We start from the raw sequence: 21,234 nt of genomic DNA, 5'->3' as shown, positions 1-21,234 counted from the left end.
AAGGACAAAAGCATTGCAGAGAAAACATATCCTAAAGTAATAAACAGTCTACCCCTAGCCACTGCTCTTCTACAGGGAGACCCTGGCAGATTACTGTCAATCCCTTCCAGCAGGGTTACCCTCTTGGTTACCATTTCATGTCAGTTTTTGGATCAAAATGAGGGACCCCTCAGCTACTTCAGGCTGATCCCTTACCCCCAAGACTTTCTTTGTCTGCTGGGCCTTTTCTCACCCAGTCTGAGCAACTCTCCGCAGGAGATGGGACTTCTTTGGAGTTGTTTTAGCTTTCCTGGGATCTGCAGTAATTACTCCCTTGCTAGTTTTGATTCCTGGGAGAAGCTTGGTAATCCTCCCCCTTGGAGCTAGAATACAATCCCCAGCTCCCAAAGATACATATAACATTTATAGATACAGAAGATTGACTAATCTGTGGGCCCATCTGGCTTAGCACATCTCAATATAATAGTCCTTTGAAACTTTAAGTTGCCTGCTTCCAAGGGCCTGCTGCTGTCATAGATTGCTCCAAAGCTGATGTTGTGCAGACGGTTTGTTTAAGGTGACATTTTAGGCTCCGTTTGACTCAGATCTGGGATTTGTACCAAAATGGAAACATTTCCATTAACTCTTAAAAATTCCAGTGGAAATCAGAGATCAAGTATTTTAACGTTCCTCTACTGTGTGTGCGGTCCTAGCATTGCAGCACTGGGCTAGTGCATGAGACACAGAATGGGAAACCGGCTGGAAATAAATGAGAAACTGAGCAATCTATTCTTCTTGTCCAAACTGAAAAAAATATCTCTGGGAAGCAGAAAGCAACAAGAAGGAGGAGTTCATTTAATATTTAATGTCCCCTCTGTTTGAACAAGCTCAGAGTGAAAGCTGTTTTAAAACTATTCATGTGAGAGGGTCCCTATTAGTAATTTACCATGAGCTGAAGGATGGGGCCTCTGCTAGAGACACTGTTACTGGATTGATTGACTCCTCACCCAGGTGTAGCCTTCACAGGACCCCCCTACTCCCAGCAGGCAGCAAAATGAGGTTTCCACAACCCATTTTGTACCTCCCCGCACTGCTATGGAGGCTTGTGTGAAGTCTATCTCTCTAATGCTCCAGGAGCTGTTTCAATTCCCATGTGTGGAGAGTGTGGTAACCAGCATTTTGGGGGTGGGGTGTGAGGGGACAGACTGGGTCATTTCACTAGGTTCTTGCCCTCTCTTTGGGCTATATTTCTGTAAGGCACCAAGTGCTGCCAAAACAGCAATCCGGTCTCAGGAACAATCACCCAAGTGTGCATCCTTCTCATGTGTGTCACTGGCAAGGCACTAGAGGGCATCACACCAGTTCAAGTCCAGTACTTCACCTGGCCACTGATACAGCCGGATGAAGCTGGGGGAAATTAATAATACCATGTAGATTTTATATATTGCTTCTCATCGGTAGAGCTCAAGGCATGTTACAAAGTAGGCTAGTATCATTATCCCCATTTTACACATGGGGAAACTGAGGCGCAGTGAGGTGATGTGACTTGTCCAAGGTCACCCAGCAACAGAGCTAGCAGCAGAGCTAGGAACAGAACTCCGGTCTCCTGAATCCCTGTTCAGTGCTCTGTCCAGTAGGCCACCCACCCCATCAATTAAAAGGCCTACTGCAAAGGAGCTGCCACAGTACTGACAGGAGAGAGAAGTGAGGCAGGGAACAAGCTGTCCCAGGGACCGCAGAGATCTAAGCCCATGGGGGCAGGGGCCATGCCCTTCTATGTCAATATAGTGCCCAGCTCACTTGGGCCCTGATCCTGATGCAGGGGGACTCTGTGTACTACCACAATACAGAGACTGCAAGACACAGCATCACCCCGCTGGGGTGAGATTCTGCATGTGTTAGACAAGCCCTTAGGCTCCAATATCGAGTGCCCCCCACCCCCCTACACTTAGGAGTAGTCCTAATGACAGAAGGGGGGGGGGCATCTGTCACTTCCTTTTGCAAGTCGGAGTCACCAGCAACACATTTGACTGCTTTGAGGTTTCACCCCATTTTTGTGGTTTTCTTCAGCAAAGGGTGATGACCTGGTTCGGGGCTCAAAACCCAATAGGGAGACTGAGCTAAGGGAGGGGCAGGGCCCAGTTGTTATGGTAACAAGCTCTCAAGATCAAGCAAAGAAAAAAAGGCACTCTTTAAAGCATGTTTCCATGGCAACTAGCACCTTCAAAGGCCGTTTTTTAAAAAAGGGATTCTCTGAGGGTTTTGATGCAGGGGGAGACTAGTGCTTGAAACTGTCTGAGCTGCCATGAGCTCTGCCTGTGCCAAACCCAACCAAAGGCATGGCTCAGCACCCCCCAGGGCAGCAGACTGGCCTGCAGTGGGAGCTGTCTGCAGGAGGAGGCAGGGCTCAGATGCTCAAGGCAGAGGGGTGCTGCTTGTTGCTTGGACAGGTAGCGGTGGGAGGTGACAGGATCTCTCAGATTACCGAGGCTGTGTTCTTCCTCCCTCTCCCCCATCAGTCCGTTTCATATTCACCCTCTAGGGGCCACAGTCTGGACAGCAAGGGATTAAACTAACCCAGCTCAGCTGCCTCCAGTATGATAGTCCAGACACTTTCCAAGCTTTGGGCTGGGACCAGCAAACTCATTTCACTTGTGGCCAAACAAATGATAGAGAGAGTGGCAGGGGAGGAGAGGAGACCAGACAGGTGTGCAGTGGAGGAGACCCCCCTTCTCTTGTTCCCTTCGTCCCACAAAGGACTCGGCTCCGTCCTTACAATTTGTTCCACTTGTGGCTGGTACTGAGCTGGCTCATTTTCCCCTCCCCCTCAAGCTCCAAGGAGAAACTGTCGGTGTTCACGGAAAATTATGCAGTGTTGACATTGGAATATGAATTGGACAAGAGATGTAGCCAAATCCTGGAATTAAGGGAAGAGGAAAAAAACAGGATGGGATCCAAGAAGCAAATGAAACATCTGTGCTTATGTCTGGGCTGCTGCGATACCCCCTCCCCTCCATCAAGGAGAGGGCAGGCTCATGAAATCTCAGCCATGAAGACCGCAGTCACAGCCGGCCTCCAATTAGCTAGCACCAACCCCTCAGCAGCTCCCTATCCTTGTGTTATAAGGTGATTAGGAGCTGCAAAGGTGGGTGACTTTCCCCCCAAAACACCTACCTGTAGACAAGGTCTTATGCTGAGAGTGTAGTATAAATGCAGCACTACATCAAAACATACATGTTTTATCAGAGGCTGGGCTGAGGTGGGCACGGAAATGGAATGTGAAACCTAACAGCAGCCACTGGAATCAGTGGATATTGACCCCTGCCATATGTTAGGAGGGGATATAACCTTTTGAAACCTTGAGCCAAAGCACTGGCCTGGAAATGAAGACTGGTCCCTTTCCAGCACTCCTGCATATCAATCCTTATTACAGGGTGGTGTGTGTAAATAGAGTCCTTGCCTACAGTAGGAAAATCATTCAGTGTGATGGCAATTGATTGAGTTAACATGTTCATTCAAACTTTGAGGATATCTACACTGATGGTGCTGTGCCACTGTAAGATCTCTCTCTCTCATTTTGGCAAAGCTCATGGGTGTCATGTACCTAGGGCAGTGTTTTTGGTCTGTGTTGTGGGATACCTCCAGAGGGTGCTAGGGAACTGTGGGAAGATTATTTGTTGCCTTGGTGGTGAAATGCATCCATGCGCTTTAATCTATTGAGCTAAAATGCCCTGAGACTTACCCCCACTCCCGTACTGATTGATGGGGCAATGAAAAATCCATTGTAGACAATTTTTGTGTGGCTGGGCGGGTGCTTCCTACTGATAGAAGGCCAATTCAATCTCTCTCCCTCTAGTCTAGGCAAGGCCTAATTTTTTTTTTTTATTTGACAAATATGGAGCAAATGAAGCTTCCTGAATCTTGGTCTGGAAGAGAAAGTTGTTGATCTTTTACTCAAGGCACTGGTATACAATTGGGGCCCAATTCTTGGCTCTGCCACAGAGGTATTGCATGGCCTTCCGCAAGTCACTTAATCTCTCTATGCTTCATTCCCCATCTATACAACAGGGGTAATAATAATCCTTCTTTTTCCCCACCCTTTGTTGATCTGGTCTATTTAAGTTGTAAACTGCTTGGAGCAGAGAGCATGTCTCACTATGGATAGGCCTACCCTGAAATAAAAGACCTACAGCGACCCTCCCTGCTCACGAGGTCCCCAAGCTTGAGCTCTAGGCCGAGCCCAGATGTCTGCACAGCAATTTTACAGCCCCGCAGCCCGACCCTGGGGAGCCCAACTCAGCTGACCTAGGCTGGCCGTGTGTGTTTAATTGTTGTGTACGTACCCTATGTGTTTGTACAGTGCCTTGCACCGGGGGGCTGTAATCTCTGTTGAGGCCTCTCTGCACTACCATAGTACTACTAGTAATGACAAGAGAACCTTGCAAAGAAATGGAGATCATTAACCTTAAAGTAGTTACAAAAGAATCACACCCAGAAAGTTAGAGAGGGGAAATACTAGAAAACTGGGTGACTGAGCAACAAAACGGCAGATGAAATTCAATGTTGATAAATACAGAGTAATGCACATTGGAAAACATAATCCCAACTATACTTCTAAAATGATGGGGTTTAAATTAGCTGTTACCACTCAAGAAAGAGATCCTGGAGTCATTGTGGATTGTTTTCTGAAAACATCCACTCAATATGCAGCAGCATTGACATGACAAATGTTAGGAACCATTAGGAAAGGGATAGATAATAAGAAAGAAAATATCATAACGCCACTATATAAATCTATGGTATGCCCACATCTTGAATACTGTGTGCAGTTCTGGTCACTCCATCTCAAAAAAGATATATTAGAATTGGAAAAGGAGCAGAGAAGGGTAACAAAAATGAGTAGGGATATGGAACAGCTTCCCTATGAGGAGAGATTAAAAAGACTGGGATTTTTCATCTTAGAAAAAAGATAACTAAAACAGCATATGATAGAGGTCTGTAAAATCTTGACTAATGTGGAGAAAGCAAATAAGGAAATGTTATTTACTCCTTTACATAAAACAACAACTAGGGGTCACCCAGTGAAATTAACAGGCAGCAGGTTTAAAAAAAACATAAGGAAGTACTTCTTCACACAATGCACAGTCAACCTGAGGATCTCATTGCCAGTGGATATTGTAAAGGTCAAAAGTATAACTGGATTCAAAAAAGAACTAGATAAGTTCATGGATCCATTAATGGCTATCAGCCAGGATGGGCAGGGATGCAACCCCATGCTCTGAGTGGCCCTACCCTCTCTTTGCCAAAAGCTGGGAGCAGACAACGGGGGCAGATCACTCGATGATGGCCTGTTTTGTTCATTCCCTCTGAAGCACCTGGCATTGGCCACTGTTGGAAGACAGGATACTGGGCTAAATAGACCATATTTCTGACTCAGTATGATCATTCTTATATTCTTATGTACAAAAATACCAAACAATTGCCCCCAGTGCAAGTGGGAGAGAAGGTTAGATTCCAAACAGAAAGTGTCTGGTAGTTTGCCAAGGTCACAGGTCTACTATTGGTACTAAAATATCTGACCTTGACCACACCTGAGGGTCATTCCTCCAGGAGGAACAGAAGACATCACACAAACCAAAGGGAACACTGGCTCCCTGTTTCTCAAATTCATCCAGAGTCCTATGGAGAGGAGTAACATACACCCACCTAGTCACTGTCAGTGAAAAAACACTGGCTCCGTGTAGCAGAACCTTCTTGGCATCTGAACAGGCCACAGCCAAAAGAACTAGCTTGTGAGCAAGAAGTGGCTGTGTGGTCAGAAAGCCACTGGGATTATTGACAGATATCCAATAAGAGACCTCCTTCCATCTACTAGGGTTCAGGTGGCCTACCCTGACCTTCATTGTAGATATCTCTAGCTGTGGGTTTATTATGTTGACTGCACTGGGGTTAATTGAAATAATTTTGTTTTCATTTGATTTTTTTATAAAGAGGGACAGGGAAGATTATATCCACTAGACACAGTGGCTACTGCACCCTGTGTGTGACCACGGTATTAATATTCTATCACTTTGACCCATGTAAGGTGACTGGAGCCAGGAAATAAAAAACAGTCTCTTATCAACACTTCTGTGTGTCACATCTTTTCCCCCCCTTGCATGCTATAATTGCTGGGCATACAGATTATCTACCTTCACCCTCGAGTCTCAGTCATATGTCTACCCCTGCAGAGAAGCACGTTTCTACCCCTCTATCCGAAGGCTGCAGGTGAGTTTGATGATTAAGAAATGCAGCTGTTTGTGTGACGCATTCCATGGACTGGGAAATGCAACTAGAAATGCATCTTCAAGAACATTCTTTGCCTGGTTGTAGGTAATTTTTAGTATAATTTTGGTGGATTTCGCATGATAATACTTAAGAGTCCAGAGGGGAGTGAGACAGAAAATAATGAGCTTTATTCAACTGCATCTGCAAGGAAGAGATTCCATGCAACCCATGAGGCATCAGTTAAAAGTGTTACATCAGCAAAACAGCCCTCATTGGCTGCACAAGGATCCCCAGGGCAGGATGCTTCCTCCGCCATCTCCAGCTGACTCCGCTGTGGGGGGCTCAGGCACCCACTCCCTTGCAAAGTTGCAATGAACCAGTTCTCAAGTGGTAGCCCTATGAAATGAGAAGGCAAAACTCCAGAGGGAATGGAATGCAGATGCAGCCTATATCCACCCAGCACAGAGACAGAGGCAGAGCTTGGATACAGGCTGTGGTGAGGAGGGAACCAGAGCAGGACAGAGAGCAGCTGCAATGCTACAGCAAGGGCAGGAGGAATTACAACAGCACTTTAGCTCCCATTAACTCCCTTAAATGGCTCCATGTAATAACACTGGGTAATCCATAAGATTCAATTACGTTTATCAGGCAATTAGGCTCACAACAGCCCGGTTAATGCAGAATTAACGCTCAGCACTAACATGCCCAGGGACACAGAGTTCAGGCCTGGGGGAGGGTGCAGTTACTGGGGCATCTGGCTGGCAAAGCCAGGGTAAGCCACGGTGATGAGGTGGTGATGCCAGTTGTCTGCCTCTGATTTGCAGGGAATATTTGACAAGATGTAAGCTAGAAAGAGGAGAATTCTTAGAGCAAGGCTCTCACCCAAGTGGGAGAGCAAGTCACCCTCTGTTCCCCAGGGTGCAGCATGTCACCGCCACCCTCTCCCACAAAAATTGAGTGGTGAGGAGACGGGGACACAAGGGCAGAGTTATGTGCACCGGGCAGAATGGCAACTGGTTTCATTTCCTTCTTACCCCAGAGCTGTGTACTGGTTCCACTTCTCTCTCTGTCTCAGCTGCCTCCAGGTGTTGTATTCCTCAATGGTTTTGTTTCCCTTTGGCTCTCACTCCCTCTCTTCACCCCTGCACAGTGATACCTGAGGCCTGACGGATGGATCCAAACAGACAGGCCTTTCCTCTCTCTCCCTCAGAATCACTTACTTAGCAGGACTAACACTGCCATTAGATTCCCTGCTGGACCTTGGTACCTGCTCCTCTTCGGAGCCCCCTCCATCCTGCCACAGCAGCCAACCCACTAGGGGTGTAGGAGGGTTAAGGCAATATGGCATGATCTCTGTGCAGATTTTAACTCATTTGGGTGTTTGGTTTTTATTCTATTTTATTCAGTATATTGCTCAAAGGAACCTTTGGTCCCTCTGGTGACTGAGTGGAAATCAGGGGAAGGTGTTTGCTCAAGGGCGAGTAGGGAGATGAATCTAGTGCTGTTTATAGATAATATTAAAATTGCTATTAGATACTTATATGGGAAGACACATGGTCTAGTAGGTTCAGCACAGGACTCCTGGGCGCTATTTAGAATAAAATAGAATATCAGGGTTGGAAGGGACCTTAGGGGGTCATCTAGTCCAACCTCCTGCTCAAAGCAGGACCAATCCCCAGACAGATTTTTGCCCCAGATCCCTAAATGGCCCCATCAAGGATTGAACTCACAAGCCTGGGTTTAGCAGGCCAATGCTCAAACCACTGAGCTATTCTACCCCTGTCGCAGAGTTGTGTGATGTGAGGCAACTGTCTGTGCCTCAGTTTCCCTAGCTGTAACATGAGGATAATGATCTTCACTTGCCTCCCAGGACTGTGAGCATCAGAGATTTAATGGATGAAGCTAAACTCCCCCAATGGACGGAGCCATGGTACTACCCACAAACATCCTGAGGGCCTGTAACCTTCCAGGAAATCTTTGGACCACTGGGATTGCAGTAGGCAAATAATTAGAGTCTAACATGGTGTCTGGCTGAGTAACCTCTGATTTCACAATCCCAGCACCCAACATGAGATCTTTGGGTCAAAATCTTAACAAACATCCAAGAAGACTGGAGAGTTGCTATAATTAACAGACAAACAGGATCGTAGGGAACATCCTGGGGATCAGCCCCTCCCAATTCCTGAGCAAAGCTTCTGGTAAACTAAGGAAGTCTGAAGCCAGCATGGACTGGGACAGGGCTTGGGGAGTTTAGCTAATATTATGGGCACACTCATGCAGTGTAGGCACTGTCAGAGTCATACATCTTGCTGTTAAGTGTTGGGAATTCCCAACAACCCAGGACTTAATACCGGTGAGGAAGGAGACAGAACCAGCAGCTCAGGCCCCATTCTTAGCACAAAGGTGCCCGTTTGCTTCACCATCATGTGATTGTAAGTGCAGATACTGATAACACTCAGGCTGATGGTGCTGGGGCTATGTACTAGCTCATTTAATGCATTGTCTTGTAGAGGTGGGGGGAATGGCAGAAGGCAGTAACACAGGCTGGGAGAAGGTGGGGGAAATGTCCAATGTAGGTGTGTCTGCTGCCTATTAATTTCATTGGGTGTCCCCTGGTTCTTGTGTTATGTGAAGAGATAAGTAACACTTTCTCCATACCATTCATGATTTTATAGATCTGACATATCTCTCTTAGTCATCCCTTTCGGAGCTGAACAGTCCTAGTCTTCTTAATTGTGTCTCACATAAAAGCTGTTCCATACCCCTAATCACTTTTGTTGTATTTCTGTGCACCTTTTCCAATTTTAATATAGCTTTTTTGAGATGGGGTGACTAGACGTGCGTGCAGTATTCAAGGTGTGGGCGTACCAGGGATTTATATTGTGGCATTATGATGTTTTCTGTTTTATTATCTATCCCTTTCTCAATAATTCCTAACATTCCATTAGCTTTTTTGACTGCTGCTGCACTTTGAGCAGATGTTTTCAGGGAACTATCCACAGTGTCTCCAAGATCTCTTTCTTGAATGATAACAGCTAATTTAAACCCCATTATTTTGTACGTATACAATGTAGTAATATAGCCTGTGTTCAAAAAGCAAGCATGAATGAGTCTTCCTCTGGTATCACCTGAGCCACGCTGCACTCCTAGCTCCATGTCAGTTCCACTGCCAGCTCTCTCCTTTACTCACGTCCTCTGATGGAGCAATCAGCCCTGTCCAATGGCCTCCCTGTGCCTGGGCTCCTGGGCAATCCCAGCAGTGAGGCAGACACCTGTTATTCATCTCCTGTTCTTGGACAACGTATTAATGTTTTCCCTGCCAAACAATGGATAAGGTCTTCACAGTTCATCCCAGGGGTGACCCAGTGGAGCTGGCTGAGCAGGTTGCCCACCTCCCTTTGTCTCTTTCCCAGGTGCCTGGCTCCCTTGTTCCCCTGCAATGCTATCATTGATATTCTGGGTGTGAGACTACTCAGCCTCACTCCAACTAGAGCCAGAGATTAAAAAGTACAAATATAATTACGGTGATAATGCTCCTGTGCAGCCAGCTGGAATGACAGGGGGCACGGAGGAGAGGGTGTTGCTCATTGGCATGCTCACAACAGCCTCTCCCTTGCCTGCCTGAACTCTGCCCTGTATTCCCTAGCTTCCTTTGAAAAAGTCATTTTCCTCCTTCAGCTGTTGGTGGGAAGGGCAACCTTCCCTGCCCCATGAGGGACCTTGATCCCAGAGCACAGTGCCTGAGGGCTGTCCCCTTGCTCTCCCCTCATCAGTCCTGGGGCACAGCAGCTCTTGGGCACCGCTCATTCTTTGGTCCCCTGATCCTTCAGGAGAGGAATCCTAGGGAGGAGCTGACCTCACACCCCTCCCTTAATGTTGCATTAGTGCTAACTGGAGGATTTAATAATAACCAAGGCTTCATGCTCCCTAGCAAGCTTGACCTAAATTCTGCAGCAAGACTCCCCTATTCTCCGTCATGCAGTGCAGCTGATGGTACATTCTGTAGCTGCTTCAGAAATGCCCCCCAGAATGGAAGGTTTTATTAAATTCAGTCTGAACTGAACTGAGCCGAGCCACCCCCCCACCTGTGTTTTTCAATTTAAAATTCAATTCAATTTTTTCTCTGCTGCCCTGCAATTTTTAATATTCAGTGTGCTGCAGAATTTTGTACTGTAACTGCATTGCTGTGCATTAGAAGCTTTAGTAGTGGGGAAGGGACAGCTGAAACTTCTGGCACCTGGGAAGGCGTGGGAGATAGTTCTGGTGATAAGCACATTACTCAAATGTTAAAATAATCACCCAAAATAGTTAACAATGGACACTGTGTTATTAGGCTTCAGGGTTAACGCCTAATAGAGACAAATGAGGAAGTTCATGTATCTGCAAACCATTGTTTCAGGCTGTCTCCAGGCTCAGGCAGGCTTTACTGCATCTGTTAAACATTGGTCACATTTGGAAGGTTTTTTTCCTAGCTTTTTTTGTTTTAATGAAAGTTCAAGAGCATGTACCCAGGGCAAGGAATGGATTCTCTTGCAAAGGTCATGGCAACTGAATCACAAAATACCCAGGGCCCTGAATATAATGGGACCCAACTGTGTCTGTGGGTTACTTACATAAACTTCAATAGAGTTGCAGCAGAGCTGTGCTTTTTAGGATGCTCAGGCTGTGTCTAATATTGTTAGCTCCGTTGGGTATGCCCTGCCCTGCTCTCTTCTGCATAGGGCCAAGTGGCTGGCAGTGTTCCATAGACAATAAACATTGCTTCCCCTGCTGAGGAAAAACATCCCCCCAGTTCCTGTGCACACGCTAACATGGCCAAAGCCGTGCAGTGACCAGGGGGTTGTTGCCCAGCAGACACTGCCTGGCTCACGAGAAAGTGGATGACTGGGGGAAGGGAAGTTCCTGGCGATGCTTCTGTGCCATAAAGTCAGCAGAGATGGGTTAGGGACTTTATTGGCTCCATATATATAAGGAGGAGCCTGCTATCGGCTACAGCCATCCAACCTTCTCTTGAAGGCACTAAAGAGGACATGGGTTCCTAGGCAAGCACCGACTGGGCCAACTTCTCTCCAGAAAGTTTTCTCTTCCTGGGGCTCCCCGACTGGGGCCATACATCATCTCTCCCATGGTACAAGCACTTTGAGCCTCTTTGGCCAGTCAGGTCACTTGGCTCAGCAGAGGCTGCTTTGTTCAGTGGGCTGCGCAGGACTAAGGCTGTGACAGTGGACTGGGCCCTTGAAGGTGGCCTTGGGGTGCACGACAACAGGCTGCAGGGGAATTTACAAACTGTGCTTTACAAAGATAAATGTGCATGTTCTTCCCGGGTTGCCCTCTCTGCCCCTGCTCCTGCTCTCGCTGCCCCATCCCCCTCTGAAGTGCCCAGCTTGTGCCTGTTGCACTCCTGTCCATGCTGCTTACACTGCCCTCGTACTTTGTTTACACCTACTCCTGCAGCTCTCTTTGCACTTGCTGCAATACAGGATATGCTCTGATGCACCAACTTGAAGGCAGTGACATGGAGGGGATAAAAGAGTGATTCGCTCCCATTCATATTTATGATTAGACAAACAATGTGTGAGAGAGAGAGTGTGGCGGGGAGGGGGTGACTAGGGAGGGTGAGGCAGGGTGGAAGGTAACTCAGTGTTACACTTTGCCTGCTGCATGTTTCCTGAGAGGGTGCTTGTTCTCAGGCTCTTTCCTGGTGAAAGCTCTGCCTCAACCCTAGATCTCCAGGTGTGTGTCCTGCCACAGTCACCTTCATGCACCTGCTCCCCCTGCCAGGCCCTTTGGCTAATGCTTCATGAAGCCCTTTCCTCCACCAGAGTGGGAGACTCTGCCTGCTTCACCACTCCCGCCTCTTGACTCCGCTGCTTTGGCTGGGAGCTGCAATTGCACACTGTTGGCTTAGGAAACACAAAGCCATCAATCCCCGTTAGGCAGCTATGAGCCCTGTCACCCAGCTCACGGCACAAGGCGAATGCAAAGAAGGTGAGAGCCACTGTGCATTGAGCTCCTGAGAATAGCACTCTCAGGCTACTCCAACACCCACTTAGTTTGGCAGCACCTGCTCCATTGGCCACCCAATGTTACAGTCTCCCCTGTGGAACAAGATACATGGCAGTCAGACACATGCCCACATCTGCCCCATTGCACCTAGGTACCATTGCACGTGCCTCGTCCCTGTTCCTGACATTACATGTAAGCAAAGGGACACAAGGATCCAAAGATCTAGAGTGGGGTTTGTTGGGCCGCAGGCCAGGCAGGGAGTAGGGGCTTGGCTAGGTGGGTGTTTAGGAAGTTAGGGGCTGGGACTGATAAAGAAATTTGAGCCCAAACCTATTTGCCCAGCTAGCAGCCCTAATTTTTTGGGTTGAGGAGAATCTTCTGCATCACCCCAGAGGAAGGGAGGAAAATCAGACACTCAGCTCTCCCCACGTGCTGTATGAGTCTGATTTGCTTGCTCTCAGAACTGCGAGTGGCACCCTCAGTGCAGAGAGAACTTCAGTCCAAGGGAAGGGAACCAATTCACTCACTTACTGTAGGGCTCTGCTCATCAGAGTGGCTTGTAGAGAACCCAGCAAGCCCTCTTTCCAGGCCTGAAATGAAACCTGAACCCAACTTCTTCACTAGCTCCAGATGCTCGCAGGCGCCCTTCGCATCTGCTCACATGCACCCACCACAGCCTCAGGGCTGAACCCAACTTCTTCACTAGCTCCAGAGGCTCGCAGGCGCCCTTCGCATCTGCTCACATGCACCCACCACAGCCTCAGGGCTGGCTACAGGCAGAAGCTCTACTCCTGGCTCCCAAGTCAGGAGCTGCTCCTTAAATAATAGGAGCACTGCCTAAAGCAGAATAAGCAGCAGGACAGACAATGAGGCAGGTCCATCAGCTACTGGAGAAGCCTTTTAAGTGACAGCATGAGGAGCCTGACCTGTGAGTGTCCACTTTCCCCACCTCACCCACATTAATAGGGAAGGGCTGTCCCTGCCCAACACAGAAAACACCTCAGGCTCCAAAGAAGAAACTGTGTGCCATCTTGAGGAGAAAAGGGGAAATTTCCCCTGAATGGCCCCTAACTGTGTCTTCAGAGCTTGACAGCAGCTACTGTGTTTCAGGATTCTTCCTTTCTGAGCATCCTGATCTGCAGTGCACGTCAGAGCAGTTGTTAGCCTAACTGGTCCCCATGGCTGATAAAGGGCTGCAAGATGCAAGAGACAGTTGGGAGGACTGATGTTGGCTGCTTTTGTCCAGTGGGCTGGGGGAGCAACCACTGCAGTAGGGAGCTGAGCTGGAACTGGAGCTGTTATGTGAGGGGCTAGATGAAGAGTCCTGTGCAGATAAAAAAATTGTATCTATATCCAATCCACAAATATTTGCAGGGGTGTAGCCAAATACAAGGAGCCAGGGACTAGAACCCAGGTCTGAGGCAGCTGATATTCACCTTTCCACTGGAAGACTCTGGAGAGGTACATTTTTGGAGCACTGTGGACCCAGAATGACAGTATCCTGCAGCTCAGGTGACAATACAGCCCACTTTGGCCAGAACAGTCCCCTTTTTGAGCCCTGTCCCAGATGACCTGACTTTTTTGGGAAAACTGGGCATTTGTCCCATTTGCTCTTGACAACTGATCATCAGTAGGCAAGAGCAAAGGAGACAAATGCCAGGTTTTGCCAAAACATGGCGCGCACACACTGGGGAGGGGGAAACGTTCAGGGGTGAGGGCGAGTGGAAACACCAGGCGCTGAGGCTCAGGGCTCAGGAGAGCCCTGCGTGGGGTGTGAGAGGAGTCAGGTAGCTCAGGTGTGCCCCGTGTGGTGTCCTGTTTTCCCTTTGGGAAATATGGTCACCCTACCTGCAGCCCTCTGATTGGCCAAGTGCCCCTGCTTAACTGGATTGGCCCAGGAAGTTGTCTGGGCAAGCACACAGACCTTGGCCTGTTACTATGTTGGATTTTGCCTTGTTGCCTGATCTCTGACTTGGAGCCTGACTCCTGCCTCATGATCCTAACCTGGTATTATCTCTACTCTCCAATCCTGGCCTGACTCTTGTTTATGGAACCTGGCCTTACACTTCTTCTAACTCCAGCCCAGTAACTTCTGTCCCTGGTGGGCAGACCTCAGCCCATTGTTAGGCAAGAATGTGTATGTCTTAATCCCTTTCACCAGAGCAGCTGTGGTCACAGAGAGAGAAGCTGGCCTAGGCTGGAGCTCTCCTGAGATGAGTGAGCGTTTGTGAGATTCTGAGGAAAATGACACAACTAGGGAGCCATGTTTGAGGTGACCATTGTGGCATTTGGAACCTTGTGTCTGGGGAAGCTTCATTAGCATGACCCTGACTTCTTCCAAATGCTCCTGCCCCAAATCCTGGCTCCAAAGCAGGAGGCTGATTTAAATTTGAACAGAGAGAATGAAGCCAAGACAAAGAAAGAGAAGAGTTGTCCCTTGTTTTCCCCAGCTGACCCTGCCTTAAAAACTGATTTTGAAGGTGGTGTTAGGGAAGTGAGATATCATTTATCAGGAGTGACAGATCTAATCTATAAATTTACATGCTCAGCTCAGGAGTTGGGAGAAAGTGATATCTATCCATTTCTCCCTGGCAGGCTGCCACTAGCACACAAATTTGGCCAGTTCCCCAGAGATGCATCCAGTCTCCAACAGGTCAGAGAATCTGGAAGCATTTCGAGGCCTGAGCAAGTGACAGGGAAATTAGATGGGAGAGCCCTGGAAGGAAGAGAACTTCCTAATTCCTCCTCCACCCTAGCCTTGTACACACTGCCCATGGTAATTCTGACAAAGAGGAGGAGGAGTTCACCACAACCCACAGTGCATTGGTTATCAGTCCACATGCATATTGTACCTTCAAGGTGAGGATCAACAAGTGTTGGGTTGTAAAATTATTGCAATACAGTAGGAACCGTTGCCCACGCTACTGCCCATATATAATGTATATTTTCAAATAAATAGTAATAGTCACTATTCTATGCAGGGCCTACATAAAAACAGTAATTTGCATGCTCCTTGCTAGCTCTGCAACAAAGAAATGTGGGGTCGGTGGCTCACTAGGCCCAAGCCTAGTGTGTGCCTTCTGGTGATGTTTGGCAACTATCCAGCAGTGACTGACTAATCTATGATGATGACACATTCACAACACCCCTGTGTGATGGGTGAATCATTAGCCCCACTTTATAGACAGAGACCAAGTCAGAGAGGTTAGGCCAAGTTTTCAAAAGTAGGGGGTTTTGTGGTGCCTCAGTTTTTGGGTGCTCAGCATGAGAGTTTCAGAGCTGCTGAGCACCTGCAATTCAATTCCCCTTGACTTCAGCTGGAACTGGGGGTACTCAGCATCTTTGAAAAATCAGGTACAAGGTGTCTCAAGCTGAGCACCCCAAAATGGAGGCCACTTTTGAAAATGAGTGCTGAAGGGACTTCCCCAAGGCCACAGCAGAGGCAAATTCCTCACTCCCTCCAAACGCTCCTGGCTAGGGGATCTCCAGCCCCAGCTCCTCCCAGCTGGGGGTGCTATAGAGCAGTGGTTCTCAACCCGGAATATGTGTACCCCTGGGGGTACACAGAGGTCTTCCAAGGGATGCATCAACTTACCTAGAGATTTGCCTAGTTTTACAGCAGGCTACATAAAAAGCACTAGCGAAGTCAGTACAAACTAAAATTTCATACGAACAATGACTTATTTATACTGCTCTATATATGATACACTGAAATGTATATACGACGCATCTGAAATGTAAGTACAATATTTATATTCCAATTGATTTATTTTAGTCTGGAAAGGTTGAGAACCACTACTATAGAGAATGGAACAGATACACTGGCTGTGAGGAGCTCCCAGGTATTCCAATCTCAGCCTGTCCCAGCAGGTGGCACTGTGGGCAACGGGGAAGCAGCACTGCTATTGAAGATTCCTCCAGCACCCATGAGCCCCAACCATAGTAATCCCACCCCTAACCAGTGTAATGCTTCCAGGTAATGCTCCCTGCCAGGGTTTGCAGCAGCATATTGCTTTCTGCATCAGCCACTCCTCTCTCAACCCCCCCAAAAAGAAACTCTGAGGAACAGAAGCTGAGGGGATTGTTTCATCCAAGGGAAATAAATGAAATCACCAGGGGGGCTCAACAGTGCAGCCAGGTTGCCTGTTAAAGGCCTCATAAATAAGAGCCAGGGTAGGCTGGAGGCCCTGCAGGGCTTTATAGGCCCATAAAACACCTCAAGCTGCTACCGAGGCTGGAGGGGATGGGTGGAAAATCTAATTTCACAGGATTTAAAGCAGGTGAGAGAGATATAAATGTGTGTTTTTAATAGTAATTAATGCCACTATTCGGGAGTACTTAGACCCTGGGTTCAGTCTCACTTCCAGGGGCCTGCCCAGTGAATCCCCTGCTGCACTCTCTGGGAGAGGTGCTGTCAATGGAATAAGCTTGGGGGTGGGAGGAAACCAAGTGACAAAGTCCCTTAGGCCTGATTCCAGCAGGGGACAGGCCTCTTCTAAGTGGTGACAGAGGCTTCCTTCCCTATCTGCCTGTCCCTTTATTCTCCACAGTGGGAATTCAGATGGGTCACTGCCACATTGATGTTAGCCAAATCTGGGGAGATGTGCTCAGGATTTTACAGACAGATGCAGGAAGGCCAGTGACCTCCAAGAGTAGGGAATGTGGTAGACCTGTAGCAGGGCTGGGAACAAGCTGCTCCTAGCAATAACAAGAGGAGACTTCTCCAGTAACCTCCCCAGCTCCTTTCATCAGTGCTGAAGCAGGAGTCCTGAGTGCACAGACCAGGGACACTCATCTGGATGTACCCTAGACCTCACCATCCTCAGGCCACACAACAACAATGGAGCCTATTCACTCCTGCTTTTCATCTGTGGAAATGACAGTTAAATCCCACACTAGAGTCCTGAAGGCAACACAGGAATGGATTTTACCTACTCACTTGCTTCCATCCCTACTAATGTAGGATATTGGTTTCTGTGTGTCTGTGGTGCCCTCTAGTGTCACTGCATTATTACTACACCTTGTATGTTTTAGCCAAACAAATGGCCTTATGTGAGGGCGTTGGCACGGGTGGTGGGGACAGCATGGTGGCCTCCAAGAGGTATGGAAGGTTGTAATCTTCTTGGCATTGGAGGCCACTACCCAGAAGGCAGTGGAGAAGAGCCTCTTAGTGGTGGTGGTGGGAGCTCTAAATCCCCCTCAAGCCCCTGGAGGACCTGGGTGTATAGGTGGTTTTTAACCTCTGTTTCACCCTTCCCTCCCAATGTTGCCCTTCTGCCTTTCCTTTCCACCCTGGGGAAGCCATTCTCCACTATCAGCCCTCTCCTGTTAGGCTGCAAGGACCCCGCCCTCTGCCACGTCCTTTTGTTCTGCCGGCAGGTGCGGCTCCAGCTACTGCCAGCAGCACGTGCTGGAGAGGCTTTTGAGGGGTCCTTTCTGGTGTCCCATCAGGGAGCCCAGTACCGGGTGAATTATTCCTCGGGGGAGGCTTGATGTTTCCTCTGCCGGGCGACGGGGAGGGACTGCTCCCCCCAGACCTGGGAGGGCATCAGCACTGGTTGCCTGGTGCCTATTGCCACCCCTCATCTTCCTTCGCCTGCCACCACCTCTGCTTGGGCCCCAAGGGTGCTTCCCCCCACTCCCCCCCTCGCACCCAGATGAGCAGGCAGGCCTCGCTGCCACTGTGTATAATCAGGCAGGGCGCATGGAGGAGAGGGCGAATACTGCCTTTATTCTTCTCAGATAAAGCAAGGCTGGATTCTGCATTGGCCTCCTTCACCAATGCCACATGACTGGCAAATGGATCTATTCGAATGTGCATATATTTGAGGGCCAGCCAAGACCCTAAATCTTTTTAAAGGTTTCTTATGTATATAAGAAATGGTTAAACTTAAAGAGTAAGCATGTGCATGTATGTCAACCTTTCTCAGCTAGCTGGGCAAAGAAAGGGATGCTAGAAGAAGGACTGAGTGCAGATGTCTGTCTGGATATTTGAAACTGTCAAAACTGTTCATTTTCCAGTCTGAGATCTAAGCCAATGACAACTGTACATCTTGAAAGCACTCAGTCTGCACGACATGACACCTTCCCAGAGAGGTGGCGGGGAGGATAATCACATGATCCTGCTGCTTTATTATATGTACTTGTATGTTAATCTACAAACCAGACTCAGGAACAGAGATTTAGGGCTTATCTAAAGGGGAAAATTGATTGGCATAGCTATAACAAAATAATTATTCTGGAATCTAGTTATTTTTATTCCAGAATAAAGTGTCCATATGAAGCAGTTACACCAGTTTAGCTATAGCAGAAAAATTATGCTGGTCAGTTTCCCCATGTAGACAAGCCCTTATTCAGAGCAACTGTCGAAGCAATTTGCTACTTTATATAGGCAGGGTAGCACACATTTGCTACTGTGTACAATCACACACTACTATAAGGCTGGAAAATAGTCTCTCAAGGGAAGCAACGAACATCCCAATGTTTGGAATATTTCTGGGACAAAGCATTAACAACTACAGTGTAGGGAACATTTTATTTGTTGTGGGAACAGACTAGCTGGGACCCAATGGGGCTTTTCTATCTCTAATTTCTATGTTTATATTAAATTAGTGAAACAATTGTGAATGACACTGACAGGTAAAGGACAAAAAGGTGTGATCTGTGCCCAATTATGACTTCATCGGATGACGTGTGTCATAGCTGTGATATTATTGGCAGGAAAAGAAATTTTTGTAAGAGAAATCCAAGAGATTGGAGGTCACAGTTCAGCCCCCTCAAAGGTGAGCCATCAGGACCCTCAGAATCTAACTGGTACCTTACCAATAGCCAAATGTTTCCTTTTCTTCTCCTTCTCCAGTGAACACAACTTTACAAAAGAAACACCTGCTATAGGGCTCAGGTTCCTTCTGACCTTACAGTCTACAAGACTGGAGTGGGCCCTGAAGGAGGATTAAATAAATAAATTAATGGAGATATCCTATCTCCTAGAGCTGGAAGGGACCTTGAAAGGTCATCAAGTCCAGCCCCCTGCCTTCACTAGCAGGACCAAGTACTGATTTTGCCCCAGATCCCTAAGTGGCCTCTTCGAGGATTGAGCTCACAACCTTTAGCAGGCCAATGCTCAAACCACTGAGCTATCCCTCCCCCTAGAGAAGGCTTAAGGACCTAGGGCAGAAGGGAATTGGGACAAGGGTGCCCAAAAGAGTCAGTTTTAGCTCCACTACCAGGAATGTAGGGTTGCGGAACTGCTGAGCTGGCTGGGCCATAGGGAGCATTGGCCTATAACTCCCAACCTAGTCACAGCTTCCCCTGTCCCTGAAGCCTGCTTCTCTACAGAGTAGGGAGCTCTATAGCTTACATGGAAAGAGTCTCAACTCACTTCCTAGAAAACAGGGGTCCCCATAAACTGCCTTCACCATTGCTGCCAACACACAGCTTTGATTGGCAGACTTAGCAGAGAGGTCAGTGAAGGAGACAAAACTCCCCTGGAATTGCATGTGCTCTGATCAGATTGTTAGGGTGTCTGCCTAGTACTGCTCTATCCTCTTGTTGTATCCACCCAGGCAAGGTATTAACAAACTTCAACAGAACTTTATTTACAGTGGAAATCTCTTTACCAAGCTGTAGCTGCACCCTCTGTAACTCTCCCAGCCTCCTCAACTCCTCCCCCCACTTCCTGTTTCCTGTCCTTTCAGACTCCCAACAGCCAGTGCTCCCAGTTCTAATAATCACATGCAGCATCTAAACACCACACCTCTGCTAAAGCACTGTTGTGAAGTTTTACACACATACACAGGAGAATGTTCAAAAGGTTGCTGTTGGGTGCTCTGCCGCGGGATTTGGCTGGCCAATTTAGAGCAAGCATTCTGACAACTGGGCACCACTCAGACACTAACTTTGAAAATCTCCTCAGCACTCACCTCCTGCTTGAGGCCAAGGGGCTATTTTAGGGTTACCATACGTCCTCTTTTTCCTGGACATGTCCGGCTTTTCTGCACTCAAACTCCCGTCCGGGGGGAATTGCCAAAAAGCCGAACATGTCCGGGAAAATGGCGGCTCTGCTCCTCCCCGACTCTTCGGCTCTGTTTAAGATAGGGTGACCAGACGTCCCGATTTTATCGGGACCGTCCCGATATTTCCTTGTTTGTCCCGCGTCCCGACCGACATGCGGTCGGGACAACCGGACAAACAAGGAAATGCCCCGGAGCCTAGAGCCCGGAAGTGCTCGCACCCCCCCCCCCCCCCGCCCCGACTCCGCCCCCTCCCCCCCGATTGGCTCCCTCCCCGAATCCCCGCCTCTTCCCCGGGCTTACCATTCCTCCTCCCTCCGCAAGCGCTGGAGGGAGGCCCGGGAGACTCAGGGGAAGCGCGGGGCCGGGGTGAGTAACCGTCCGGCCTGGCCGCGAGCAGGACTCAGTTGGGAGGTAGGGAGAGGAGGGGGGCGGCCCGCGGGGCCAGGCGGCGGCTGTTGTTGTCCCCCCGGGCAGCGGGACTCGGGAGCAGCCGCTGCTGCAGCTCCCACTGCCGCGGGGGAAGGAAGCGGCCATGGCGCTCCGCGGCTGCGGCGCCTCCGAACCCCCCGAGCCGGGGCCTGCTGCGGGGACCCAGCAGCGCGCACGCTGGGCCCAGCCCCTGGCCAGTCGCGTCTGGGCTGCTGCCCAGCTGGTGCTATCCCGCGGCGGCCCCGGGGCGGAGGCATCGGCCGCCCAGCCCCGTTCGTTCCCCTGCGGGATGGGGGGGCTGTGGCCCGCTGCCCCCACTCCGGGGCCGCCGCGCGATAGCACCAGCTGGGCAGCAGCCCAGACGCGACCGGCCAGGGGCTGGACCCAGCGTGCGCGCTGCTGGGTCCCCCGCAGCAGGCCCGGGCTCGGGAGGTTCGGGGGTGCCAGAGCCGCAGCCGCAGAGCGCCATGGCCGCTTCCTCCCCCGCGGCAGTGGGAGCTGCAGCAGCGGCTGCTCCCGAGTCCCGCTGCCCGGGGGG

Source organism: Trachemys scripta, chromosome 4 (assembly GCF_013100865.1).
Source record: "Trachemys scripta elegans isolate TJP31775 chromosome 4, CAS_Tse_1.0, whole genome shotgun sequence".
Lineage (NCBI taxonomy): Eukaryota > Metazoa > Chordata > Testudines > Emydidae > Trachemys > Trachemys scripta.
This window is presented reverse-complemented; position numbering follows the sequence as displayed.